The sequence below is a fragment of the Lepidothrix coronata genome, unplaced genomic scaffold (assembly GCF_001604755.1).
Source record: "Lepidothrix coronata isolate B3197 unplaced genomic scaffold, Lepidothrix_coronata-1.0 Scaffold31, whole genome shotgun sequence".
Taxonomy (NCBI): domain Eukaryota; kingdom Metazoa; phylum Chordata; class Aves; order Passeriformes; family Pipridae; genus Lepidothrix; species Lepidothrix coronata.
In genome coordinates, this window is record NW_016690211.1 from 4,134,025 (window position 1) to 4,148,172 (window position 14,148).

Consider the following 14,148-nt stretch of genomic DNA (forward strand, 5'->3'; position numbering starts at 1 on the left):
TAGAGACAGAGAAACAAGCAAATACACAATGAGAATGACAAGGGCATTACCAGGGCATGCAGAGATGCAGTTCAAAAAACAAAACCTAAGCTTGAATTGAAACTGGCTGGAGATGTCAAAAACTACAAGAAAGTGTTCTTCCAGTATGGAAAAAACAAGCAGAAACAGAATTAATATATCAGCTTTCTGTTAAATGGGAGAGGTGATTCAGTAACTAACAATGCTGAAAAAGCAGGGATTCTTGACACTTTCTTTGCTTCTGTTTCCACTTCTGCTCAGCCCCTGTCCTGAAGGTCTACAAACTCAACATGAACTGCTGCTGCATCAAAGAAAGACAACAGGATTGCTGGGTTACATCAAGGGCATCACAGCAGAGATGAAGAAGGCATTGTCCTATTCTCAGTTCTTGTCAGGCTAAACCTGGAATACTGTGTTCATTTTAGCCCCTGTTATATGAAAAAGATGTAGACTGGCTGGAGAGTGTCCAGAGAAGGATCACAAAGATTATCAATGCATGGGAAGTCTATCATGTGAGGAAAGGCTGAGAGAGCTGGGTTTGTCCAGCCTTAAAAAAGACTTGAAGGAGACCTTATTTAATATTTATATCCAATATTTGAAGAGTGGTTACAAAGGAGATGGAAGCTCCCTTTTTCCAAGGAGTCACATGAAAAAGATGAGGTCTAAAATTACTCCCATGGAGATTCTTAGACAAAAGAGGAAAATTTTTCATAATAAGAATAACCAGTCATTGGATTAATCTGCCCAGAAATTCCTCAGTGTTGGACACTTTAAAGATTCATCTGAACAGGGTGCTGGGCCATCTTGCATAGGCAGTGCTTTTCACCAAGAAAATTTAGACCAGATGATTCTTGAGGTCTTCTTCAACATGATATTCTAGGAATTGAAAATCTGTTTGTCATCTGTTGCTTATGACATTGCTTCTTGGCCTCCTAATCTGTTCAGATACAGAAGATATGGATTTGCAGTGAGATGGAAACCGGAACCCAGTGCCATGTGATATTTTCCAGCTCAGACAGCCAGGACAGGGAGTCTTGCTTCAGAATTGGACTCATGCTCATCACATGACTCTTTTAGGGGTCCATGACATAATTAAACTAAGCCAATATAAGAAGCAATGGACTGACAGCAGCTAGAATGCCTGAAACATTTTTTATAACCTTTCAACCATCCAAAATAAAGAAAACAGAAAGAGCCTACAATGTGACATATCTCTACTTAGTGCCTGAGCACCGTGTAACAGGTAACCTACCCAGGACATAGATCCAGCTCCCTGTTCTTCCACTCCAAAGGCACTAGGCTGTGTTTGAGGCAGTCTGTAATCTGAATTTCCATTAAGATGAAGATAATCAAATACAGCATGTCCTTGGCCCTGTATTGCCCTCCATGGTCCCCCTCAAGTGCAGGGTGCACGTAGGTAGATGGGATGACTCTCCTCTGGAGCAACAAAGATATGTCAACTGTTCCTACCCAATTATAGTCATTTCCCTCATGAGAGAGAAATCCCTACCACTGCATGGTAAGTACTTTCTACTTCATTTACAGTCTCTGTATAAGAAATGAGGCATGGTCAAGAAACGTTCTTCAAGCATCTTGAAGATTGCAAATGCAACACATATAATGGGATAATATTATAATGCTATTTGATATACATGTGTTTCTTCAGTGTTGTGGTATATTTGCCTATCCTCTAGAATGTTACAAAATAATTTAAAGAATCCTTTAGTATTTAAAAATATGAATTTCATGCTAGGAGAAAAGCATAAACAACTATCTCAATGCCCAAGTAATCCCTTGAAATAATCCTTTTTCTAGCTTTCTCTGTCAGGCAGCAGAGCACAAACTTGCCTGCGAGCAAAGGCTGAAACAAGGAATGAGGGACAAGTTACAGTACCCCAGAAGGAGGCTTAGGTGGTAATTTTCCTCAGAGGCTGACTCTGTAAGCATCTCTTGGGAACTAATGAAAATGTCTGTCTTATGGTTGTAGAGGCTAAATACTACATAAAATTGTGGAAATAAATGTCTGAAGAGTCAGAAACATGGTATTTTTGGAGCGAAATATGCTCCCTGGTTTAACATACGGATTAGTTAACATTTAGAGGCTGCACAAGCATTTTCAGTCTGAGTTTCAACAAAGTTAGTAACTTCATTTAGGGTGCTCAGGTTTTGGCTATGGAGCCCAAGCCAAGCACATCAACTTACAGAATTACAGAGTCATTTAGATTGGAAAATACACCAGAGCTCATTTAGTCCAACCTCTGATCACCACCTTTTCAACAAAAACATAGCGCTAAGTGCCATGTTCAGTCATTGAACACCTCCAGGGATGGTGATTCCACCACCTCTCTGGGCAGTCCATTCTGATGTTTAAAAACCCTCCCTGTGAAGTAATTCCTCCTGATGTCCAAACTGAACTTCCCCTGGTGGAGCTTGAGGCATTTTCCTCTCATCCTCTTACTAGTTGCCTGGGAGAAGAGGCCAATGCCCACCTAGCTATAACCTCCTTTCAGGTAGCTATAGAGAGCGTTAAGGTCTCCCTGAGCCTCTTCTTCAGGCTAAACAACTCCAGGTCCCTCAGCTGCTCCTCATAGGATTTACTTTCCAGAGTGTACCTTTCACTGGACACGCTCCAGCACCTCAACGTCTTTCTTGGAGTGAGGGGCCCAGAACCAGAGACAGCACTAGAGGTGTGGCCTCACCAGTGCCCAGTATGGGAGGATAGTCACTGCCATGATCCTGCTGGCCACACTAAGGCTAATACAGGCCAGGATGCCATTGGCCTTCTTAGACACCTGGACACACTGCTGGCTCATGTTCAGCTGCTGTTGACCAGCAGCCCCAAGTTCTTTTCTGCTGGGCCACTTTCAAGCCATTCTGCCCCAGCCTGTGATGCTGCTTGGGATTGTTGTGATCTAAATGTAGGACCCAGCACTTGGCCTTGTTGACCCTCATAGCAATGGCCTCGGCCCATCAATCCAGCAATTTCCCTTCTTCTTGTCAACACTGAACCCTGATATACAAGGTGTCCGCCCAGGATTTGTCACCTCAGAGCCATGGGTTTTCTCATCTGAATATGACGTACTGTCCAGGAATAGGACAGGGAACATTCAGAAGTCTGAATTATACTCAGGGGAAATTATTGACTCTGACCATATGCATTATTTTTATCCTAAGAAAGTTTCACATCAGTAGTTTTGTAATTGTAGAACTGGGATGAAGTCTCCAGGATGAGAGGCCAGCACTTTCTCTGTCTTTACACCACTTCCCAGACTCCATCTAACACAGGTGAGCATAAATATAGAATACTTGTAGGTGGGATCCTTTTTTTTTTCTGTGGTGCATTTACCAACCAAATCCTACCAGTTTTTGTAGACAAAGCTGGTAGTTGGAAACTTAAAAGTCTGGAATAACTTTTACTAAGAGCTGTCAGTGGTTTAATGCATGTGTTTATTGAGAGTTCTTGACCCATAAGAAGCAATTTTGAATGTAAAGACACAAAAACCCTCCTCTTGTTAGCCTTGTACTAAATTTAGTAGATGTAACTTTGCTGCTGTACATTGAGACTCATGCTGTTTAATAAAACTTGTGTCTACTTCCACTATGGACTGAGTTAGTTTTGCTTTGTATTGTGTTTTGCTTGTATTGAGGAAGAAAACAAATGTATTGCTACACTAATAATGTGTGAAATTAAAATTATTTTTTCAGTGCTTTGAGGCAGTGTTAAAAATTCATTCATTTCTAGGCTTACTCTAACAGGTAGCTCAGATATTTTCAGACATATGTTGAAGCCTCTAGATTATGACTGTCATAAGAAAATATAATCCAAAATTATTTAAAATACTTATAAAAACTATGGCTCAGTTAAACAACAGGATTTCATTGGTCAAGTAAATATGAAAGAATATATTTTTTTAATGTACAGTAGAGTAAAACAATATTTTGTTGTGAATCAAATTTATATTTTTTTAAAATCAGAAAATCTAATGCCAAGCTATTACAGTGAACAAAGCTATATTAGATAATATTGATACCACTAAGTACTCCCAGCTCACATGTCAAACATAATCACTTATGAAGAAAACAAAGAGTTTATAACAGTTTCTGTGATTTTTGGAGACTAATTTACAGTGCAAAAATTAGATAAACCCTCAAATTTAAAGAAACCTTGATGGAAAGAGAGAAAGTAAATGGCTCCCATACAGAACTTTTCAAACTCAAACTGTTCAAAATTTAAGCCCAAATATATCTAGGTATATTTTCAAATCCTCACAAAATAGATACAGTGGTCAATATTTCTGGGCCTCCCAATCTGCAATGCAACAGCCTTGGGGAATAGAAGCTAAGCAAGAGGTGTCTGAGAGAAAATTGAGGTCAGCTATATCAGATGTGGGCACAAAGGGACTGGAATATCACACTGATTCCTCAATTCCTCAACAACAAAAAACACCAAAAGATGTAGGTGAGGTCTGTCCAGGCTTAAAACAGGAAGACAGAGAGTGCAGCAAGAGATGCCATTTGCCTGTTGTTGAAGTGGACGGGGAAAAGAGAGCTGTTTCCAGTCAATGCAGCCATTGTTTGCTGGGGTATACGGAATAAAACACTTCAGTGACCTAAGATGTCACTATGACCAGACATCGTCATTTTTTCTAAGCTTTGACAGAGGAGCAGTGTAAGCAGCATGTTTTACACTTACAGTTTTATGCTGCTAGGAAACTCAGTGACTTCCCTCAGCAATTCCTTTTGAAGTACATATCCAGCTTCCAGTTTAATTCTGAAGCTGTTCATTATATACAGTTGATGTACCACTTATCAGTAGCCTTTTCTTTTTTTTTTTTCTGTTTCTCTTTCATGTACATATATATACTTGCCCAGGTGAGCCTCCTAGTCCAGACTCCTAGATTTTCCCCTTGTCATGAACTCTAATTGCAATTATTTACTTGTTTTCATGGTAGTGAAAATACTGGGAACATTTAGATTAGTTTTCTATGACATGGACATAGCTGACCTCCCTTGGCCTCCTCTCTTAATCTGTGGTAGCATTCAATGCAAGAGGTAAGAAATGAAATGACCTTTTCTAACCTTCTCAGAAGAGAGAGTTGCATAATATGATGAGACACTACTAGTCTAGTTGTCTTATCCATCCCACACCTTTTGCTTTGTTATTCCTACAGGCGTTTAGTATGTTACTAGTGTGGTATTTATATTTTCTTTTCTTCCTCTCATACTGTGCATGTTTTCCCTTTTCAGTATGTTATTTTTCAATCTCTCTGTAAAATTTTAAGAATTACTCCCCTTGTAGACGTTTATTTCTTGTAGATATATATTTTTTTTATCAGGATAATACACTTTCTTCTACTCCCACATTTCTTCAGGAAGAATATCTGTTACTTTCTTCATCTAAGGTAATATCCTGTAGTTTCTACTGTCTCTGAGTAATAAAAATGTTGTCAACTAATTTAATTTCAAGCTATTTGAATTAATGGTTGAAGATGGCACAACATCTGTTTACAGGAAACAGTCATAGTTCTGCTCAACAAAAAGAGTGTACTAATGGCCTCTGCTGCATTGAATTGCAATACATATTTAGAGAGGCAGCAATGTACTAATTCCAAACTAATTAAAAAAAATTGAATTTTTTTAACTGAGAGGCAAAAGGATACTCCAGATTTTCTCTTTGGATTTCTCCATATAACAAATTTAGAAGCTGTCAAGTGTCCTCATCAAAGACATGCAGGTACAACAAATTTGTTGGCATGTACTTGGATCTAGGTAGAAGAAAAGAAAATGTAGATAGTCACCAGTACAGAAAAGAAACTCAGAGAAGATCCCCAAAGCTTATTAGTTCACAACTCAGCTAGAAGCTGTCCTTATTTTGGATTCTAGGCAGGTCATAATTTTAAAAATTAATTTATTACTAAATTCCAGGCAAAAAAACTATACCATCTACTGACTACTTGTAAAAGTAAGACAATAGTAAGTTGTAAATAACTCAGTGATTCAATGTTGAATCTTTCAGTAAAGGATAAAATTTTCAGAAAAAAATTTAGCAAAAATCAGACAAAAAAAGAAAAAGTAATGGTGAACGCATTGGGAAAATAGATCTCCTTTTTTTCATATGCTTCTGTAGGTGTTTAGTATTAGCAAATCTAAAATAAAACCCTGGTACTGAGGGTACATTCGACACTGAATCAAAGTTGCAAAAAGAAAAATAGAAAAATAGCCTTGATGATCAGAAGTAGCTTTAAATCTCAAATCCTTCAATTAACATGATTCCTAACTAAATTAACCAGGCTTAGTCAGTGTCAGTATTTAATTTTCTAATCTTTTATTTAATGCTTCTGTCAAAGGAACAGCAAAGCCACAGTCTAGTTTGTTAGGAATTTTGAAATGTAGGAGTACAAATTGAAGCATGAATGTATTTTTGTGAACATAAGATACAGAGTTATTATAATGAAAGGTGATAAAAATTAGGTCAAGCATACTGTCCTGGGCCCCACATCACAAACATTTGCAGTCCAGCTCACTCAGTACCTCTAAGGAAAATGGTTATGTTTAAGGTTTAAACATATAACAAAGTAAAGAAGAGCTTAGGTTTCCTGTCTAACCAATGAAGTTGTAGTTGTCCATCTGAAGGTCCCTGGAGCTACGCGGTCCACCTATTTTAGGTACAGAAAAGGTAAGCAGATAGGAGCCCCTCCAGGTGGATCAAAGGCATCTACTTCTTTAACGTCCAAGTGACTGCTTATTTTAGAGTGACGTTTCTTTAAACAGCAGGTACACATTAGCTTTCTAAGGAAAATGTGGTGAATGCAGCCATGGCCTTCCTCACCTACATGTTACAGCAACAGGTGCGCTCTCTTGCCCCACTAGAATACTGCTTGTTTTAAAGGCAAGGAGACAACAACGGCTCCTGCCATGCTTAGGGCTAATATAATGGGACACGACAGACTTCTTCTGCATACCTCCGGAAAAACCCATTGTAAAATATTACCATGAGCAGAGGAGCTTTGTATTTTCCATGATTGTCATGTGTTGTGCAATGCTTGTCTGAGGCTTTAAGGTTGAGAAACGCAGTCTATAAGATAATAAACCCAGAACAGAGCTAGGACTGCATATATTGGGCACTGATGTGAAATCAGAGAGGATCTTTTGGAAAATTTATCCTTGTCTTCAGAAAAAGAAACAACCTAAAAAAAGGGATGTGAACAATGATTATCATGAACCATAAATGAAACATGATGCATATTTTCAAAGCTTAAAAAAGGATGGGGTTAAATAAATTTGGAAACTTGTAGTGCATAAACGTACCCATTTATTTCTAATTGATACCAATTGCTAGAGAAAGCTGTATTTGATCATTTACTTTCAGATTTCCTCTCACTGGGGTCAAGTCTTTTTACGTCTTCCTCAGGCTCACATTTTTCACTATCATGTTGTTTAGAAAACTGAATCTTCAGGATTAAAAAAAAAAAAAAGAAACCTCCAAATGAATTGTTGTTTCACGTGAAGAAATCTACTTTTTTTTCTACCAAGTCTGTATTCCATTCCTGCAGAAATTTTAAGATTCTTTAAAAGTATCTTCAAAATTATGTGAAGGGTAAAATTATGAATTTCCCACTTGGAAGAAAGTGGCTTAAATTCTATCCAATTATTTGCCATGGCAACCAGCTAAACACAAAAGGGCTGGAATGGATGTAGAGTACTGCCTCTATAATCATCACTGTATGTCCTTCAAATCATGGATATGCAGCACCACTATCCCAATCTACTTCAGGGCCATAAACCTACACTGTAATTATATGCTTTGGAACACTCCACTTAAGTGCATCAATAATATAGTGAGTGAACATGTTCTTTAATTCTGCACCTGTAAATGGAGAAAAAAAATAAAGAAATATCTCTATCAGAGTTGGGGGGGGAGGAAATTAGATCATTACATCATTTTTAACCTAGTTTCTGATATATCCAGTCCAGCAAATTGCTAATCTTAAATTATCTATTAATAATCAACAAGTAAAAATCATGGCTAAGTATCTTTCAGAACTATGATCCATGTTTATAAACCCACTAAAAATAAGAAACTCCAGATTAAGTGCTTCATCCCATCAATTGTTTCTTTGCCATCGGGCTTGTTGTGTTTCCACCAGTGGATTTCCACTGCTGAATTTCCATGACTGTGCAGCGTAGTAATTTTGCAGCTCAGACTAATGATTTGCTGAACCAGACCCCTCGCAGTGACATAGGTAGGGTCCGCCTTGACCTTCTAACATTTAAGTTTTGTCATTATGAAGGAGGAAATGCAAATTGCTGTTTGCATTTCAAATGTGTTCTGGGCAATTTGGGCCTAGATTGCAGACCAGGAGATATGAGTTCCTCTCTGGTTCTGCTACAGAGCTGTTAAAGCTTAACCTTTGAATGTCTGCTTGCTCTCTGGATTTTCCCCAGATCAGTGTTTGGCTTGTGAACTCAGTGGAGCAGGAACTGTCTTTTATTTTCTATTTGAACAGTGCTTTGTACAATGGATCTCCACTATGTCCGTCTGTAGGCAGTAATATAAAATATGGTAAAGATAAACTCAGATCATCTTTGAAGTTTATTGCTTCTGTTTCAGGTCTGTCAAAGGCTTGTGTGTCCTAGTTTATTTTTTTCCAACTGTATTACCTGGCTCATAAAAAATTCATTTATCCTCATGAATTTTGCATTGCTTATATTCTTTGACTAAAACAGCTATAATGATGATAATAATTATTAATGATAAGGCCTAACATCATTAAGGCTACAGCTACATCTAATAATATTTAGCTGAATATTACATGTTACATGTTTTTCGGGAGTCAGCCTGGACTAAACATTTGGGTCAAGGGGTGAGCATGATGTGTCATTTTTGGAGCTACATATCTTGTACAAGCAATTGTATTTGTAGTTTTGTATTTGTATTTGTAGTTATTTTCTTAGACAATGAAAGGGAGCAGCTGCCTCCAGGAAGGGCAAAACTGACATGACTGAATGACTTTCCAGCACATCAAGGCAATTTAGCAGAATTAAAACACAAAACTAAACTAAAATCCCCTTAACTTTCTAAGACTGATTAATCCAAACCTAGATGTTGCAGCTCACACACAAGCTTATAGAAATGCTTTTCACTCTAGTGAGCCAACTCTTGTGTCAGGATTTTGTATTTTAGATTATATATTTAACAGTCATAGCTGCTGAACTGATAAGATTTAACAAAAACTCAAGATGTAGATGCTTAAACCTCACAGTTCTGCAAAAATACTGAAACTGTGAAATCAGTGTCCCTTAAAATGAATCTGACTAACACGATAAACAACAGCACCAGAAACTTCATGACTTCTAAGCAGATATCCTGATTTCTCAGAAATAACTTACAGGTTTTGGGCACTTTCAATTGTTAATACCATTATATATTTATCATACTTAGAAAGAAAAATAATGAGATAATCTGGGAGAATTCTCCTCTGTGAATCTCTTTTACATCAGTTTTAAGGTCTTAGAACATGTCATGGCCTATGCTTTCCTCCTGAATACAAAAAATAACATATAATCAGAAGTCTCTTAATGCTAATGCTTACATCTAAAGCTTTCCCAAAATAAAAACATTTATTTCTCTACTGAAATGAGACCATTGACAAAAATAATTTGTGATATATATTCTGTGAATATTTTGTGAATATTTTCTTTGTTTTTTAAAATTTCCCCATCTACCATATAACAGGAGACAGAAAAGTTTTAATATACATTGTTTGTACCATTGTTTTGCTTTAAAAAGGCTCCAACTAAAAAATGCACCTTGCTTGGTAGTATGTTGTTCACATCTATTTTACAATTAAAAATCATTAAATGTGGATCAGTGATGCAGTTGGATACATATTTTACCTAGCATAAACTGTGATAAACTGTGTTTTAAGTGCTTGTCACACAAAACATATTGTGTATGAGGGAAACCATTAGAGTTTTATGAGGAAATCTGAACTGCCTGTGAAACTACTGGTGGCAAAACAAGTTGGATTTTTAAAAGCAGAGAGTCATAGAGAATATGTGGTGCTTTCACTGACAATTGTCATTGTTCCACATAAAAATGGGATCTGTTTTTCTAAAGTGAAATAAAAATCAAACATAAAACAATTATGACATTTATTCTACTTGTTTGAAAATCATGATCTCCAAATATTTTTTCCAGGAAGTATTTCCATGTGGTCTTTGAAAAAAAACTAAACCAACACTCTCAAAATAGCAAAGTTCATGTCAAGTCTGTCTTAGCTATAAGAAGTGAATGAAAGTGTCAGTTTTTCTACTCAAAAACTCACAAACTAATAGTTGCAAAGTCCCTGTTATAATCACTATAGCAATTACTTTGAAATTATATTTCATGTGCATTCTTCACCTTATTCTGAAGGCTCTTAAGACATTGTACAAGCCACACTTACATAAAGTCAAAGGAAAAGAAAACCTTTCTTGAGTGTATCACCAAAGCTGGTGATGTGTTTTTTGCATTCTCAGAAATCACATTCCAAAGAAAGTTCCATGTGTTAGAGAATGACCTCTCACTGGGCAATAAGACTTAATCTCTTCAGTCCCATCCCAATGGCATGTGATCCCTTCTTATAACCTTTATAATTTCTTTACATGATGACTCCTTTTCATACACTTACTGATTTATTATTTCCACTTGCCAAGAGTCAGCATTGGCAGGCTTCTCACCTCACACCAGTACCTACACTCATGGTGTGGGTGGCAGCGGGATCTCTGTAGGGCCATGCACCCAGAGGGAGTGGGTTTCTCCCAGTAGCTCCTGATTTGGACCAGGTGATGGGTTCCTTTGCAGCACTCAGCTCCTCAGGATACCTCCTTGTTAGTTGTCTCTTGCCTAGGGGCAAGGAATAGGGTGGATGTTTGTATACCTCCCAGCTCACAGAGTAGGGGTGATGACAGTTTCTTTGAGCCACTCAGGCAAGCTGTGAGGGAGAGACTTCAGCAGTGAGATTTAAATTTATTGCCTCATCACAAAAAACCACGTAAAAGTCCCAATTACTGTTACTGTGCTATGTTGTTTTTTACTTACATAGAGTTCACCAGCTAAGTTCTTCAGAAGCATTCACTTTATTATCACTATAGTCATGACCTCAATAGACACAGTGGGGAATTGCTAAAGTTTTCCTAAGCAGTAATATTGAGGTGTATGAAACTGCTATATTTAAAACACATTCCTGTGAGAAAACCTACTCTAGTAGTTTCCTGCAGTTTTTTTGTTGTTTTTGTAAGCCAATGAATATGAATGATTGCTTTCAGTAAAAGGTTATTGCTTAGTTATATTAGTACCTGGAGATGGGGGGTAGGAATGGTTAAAAAGATTTGAAGAGTGTTGTTTCCTTAAGACTTGCATATTCTTCTATGGCCAAACCAATTCTCTGTATTATCAAACAGGTTCTATATCTAATTGACATTAGTGGGTGACATTACTCATACTATGTTGCTTTCACAAACTTATACACAGACACATGGGACTAAATTTCTATCCACCACTTAGAAATTTCAGCTGTTTTGTGTAATGTAATATCCATGCAGACCTGTCAGTCTTGGATACTTACAAAGTGTTTTGGTTTTGAAATGGTAGTGTAACTGTCAATTAATAAAATAATGTAGGAGGACAATTTTAATCTGATTCTTCTTTTCCATTCCCAAAACCTAAATTTCAGAAATTCATATCAAATTATAAATGCTGACATTCTTTTGAGCAAGGAAAAACATTTCTTAGTTCTTATTATCAAATCCTGTAGCTTTAACTCATTTCAAGAGAACAGTAAAAGTAACAGAGTAGGGCAAAACAGTTAATTCTGACCTGGTATAAATACATAATCTTGCAGCAAGACTTGATGATTATTCACCTTGGGTGGATTCTCAGAGATGAACTGTAAGCCACCACAACTGGAAAGTTTACTGTAGGAGCACCAGCAGACTCTTGGGTGTGGCAATACAAATGATGGTTCTGTAATAGAGAATTAAAAATATGCACAGCAGGGAAGGAGAGGTAATGTTTGAGATCCACTGTCCAAATGGATCAAATATGATCATAAATTCCAAGCTCTTTCACTCTAGGAAAGTAATTGGTAATATTAAAGTAAGGTAACTATTAATAATTGCCAGATCACTTAATTGCGTACCTCTGTAATCTTAATTACAATCTCAGCAAGAGATGTCACCTTTTGAATAGACAGATGAATAAAGAATGAAAAATCAGATCTATAGGAACTATCTCTTGGTGTCATCTAGTGGTTACATTCCCATACTGCAAAAAGGAAATTGTGTGTGTATTTTTGTTTATATATATGTCTATCTATATTTATAAACTCACAGGAACACACACACATGTCTAAAATACATTTGTTTCTGACTGAGTGGAGTAAAGGAAGCTGCTGTTTTTAGCAGACAAGGCAAGGGTAGCCTTTCTCTGCTCTTCACCCAGGCCTTTTTGCTGTGTCTTCTTATGAGGTCAAGACACATCGACAGAGAGCTCAGTTAGCATACACTGGTGTGAAGGTGCTGTCTGCTGCCCCTTTTAGCCTGCTTGACTGAGTGACTGGGTGTTTTTAAAGGACATCCTCTGCCAACAAACAAGGTATTTCCTTATGGGCGACTGAGTAGCACTAAGGGGATGCTGACAGATTGAAGTGACATGCCACAAATCTGATTGTACATGGCACTGAAGGAAGACAGAGCAAAAAAGAAGCATTCCCTCTCCCTCCTGCCAGCTCTTCCTGCCTCCCCCTGTCCTGAGAAGGGAACGTTATGGCTGACAGTGAAACAGGCAGCAATGTAAGAAATGCACTGCTATGGAGGTGCTGAGGTACCACTGAAAAAATAAGAAAAAAAATTTTAATATAGCTCTTAAATTTTAATATAACTCTGTTGGTAATAGAAAAGGCAAGAAACCTCTGCATAGAGTAACCATAGGTTAAAGCTCACAAATTTTCCCAGAGATGACACTCAGAAATATACATTATATCCAAGTTTGGAAATCCTATCTCAAGAAAAATAAGCCTTAGCAACAGTGAATTGTCCATAGCCATTCCACAAGAACTGAAATTTATTTTGTTGCAACAGGGAAGGGAGGTTTATAGTCCATAGAAGTTTTTATTCTAAAAAGAAAAACAGAAGTAAGCTCCATCTCTGAGTAAAAAAACTTAGTTTATATCCCCTGCATTTCTAAGCTAAGATTTCCAAAATTTACGCTGATTTTCTAACAAGTGACCTCAAATTCATAAAAGTTTTGAGTGCAGTGCTACACAATAATTTTTTGGTCAGGTTTACTGAATGTTCAACCCTTTAGAAAATACTTTGCATATCGATAACATCTAATTTTTATTGAAGTTTAGCAAGCTTATCTGTACTTTGTTCAGATAATTCTGAATCAATGTATGAGTACCATCACTTATACTTCAAAAAATTGATCAACCTTGATCCAAGCTGAGTAAAATGTTCAAACAATGTGTGTCAGTTTGAGCCACATTAGAAAATCCAAAATCCAATTTCCAGGCTTCCCCACCCCTTCCCACAATTTATCCCAATACCGAACAGAGAACTTTCAGGCCAGAGGTTTATATAGGGGGAAGGGGAAGTATTTACGTTTATTTTACACAAATAAATACTATACAAACTAAAGGCAACTATATATATATATATATTATTACATTTCTATCAGTCCTTTTAAGCCCCTCCCTTTAACTTTAGTCCAGGAAAAGCCTTCCAAGGCTGATATGTAATGCAATCTCTCTCTCGTGGGAGTGTTCGGGAACCTGAAACACTCCCTCGCCAACCTCCAGCTGGTTGCTGAAGTCCTTTCTCCTCACGAAGTCCAAGAAGGTAGCTTTGAGTCCTTTCTTCTTGATCCCATGTCAGTCTCTGCTATATGATCTCTCTCTCTCTCAGTCTCATACCTCAGTTCGTAGGCTGCTGCAGTGTAGTTCAGCTTATCAAGCATCTTCCGAGTCAGTTTTCAGCTGCCCCCGGTCAAAACCTCGGCAGGGCAACTCCTGAGCCCTTGGCCCGTCTTCAATTTCACCTGGGATTCTTCTCCCTAGCGCCGAGCTGTTTTATTATCAGCCCGTCCAC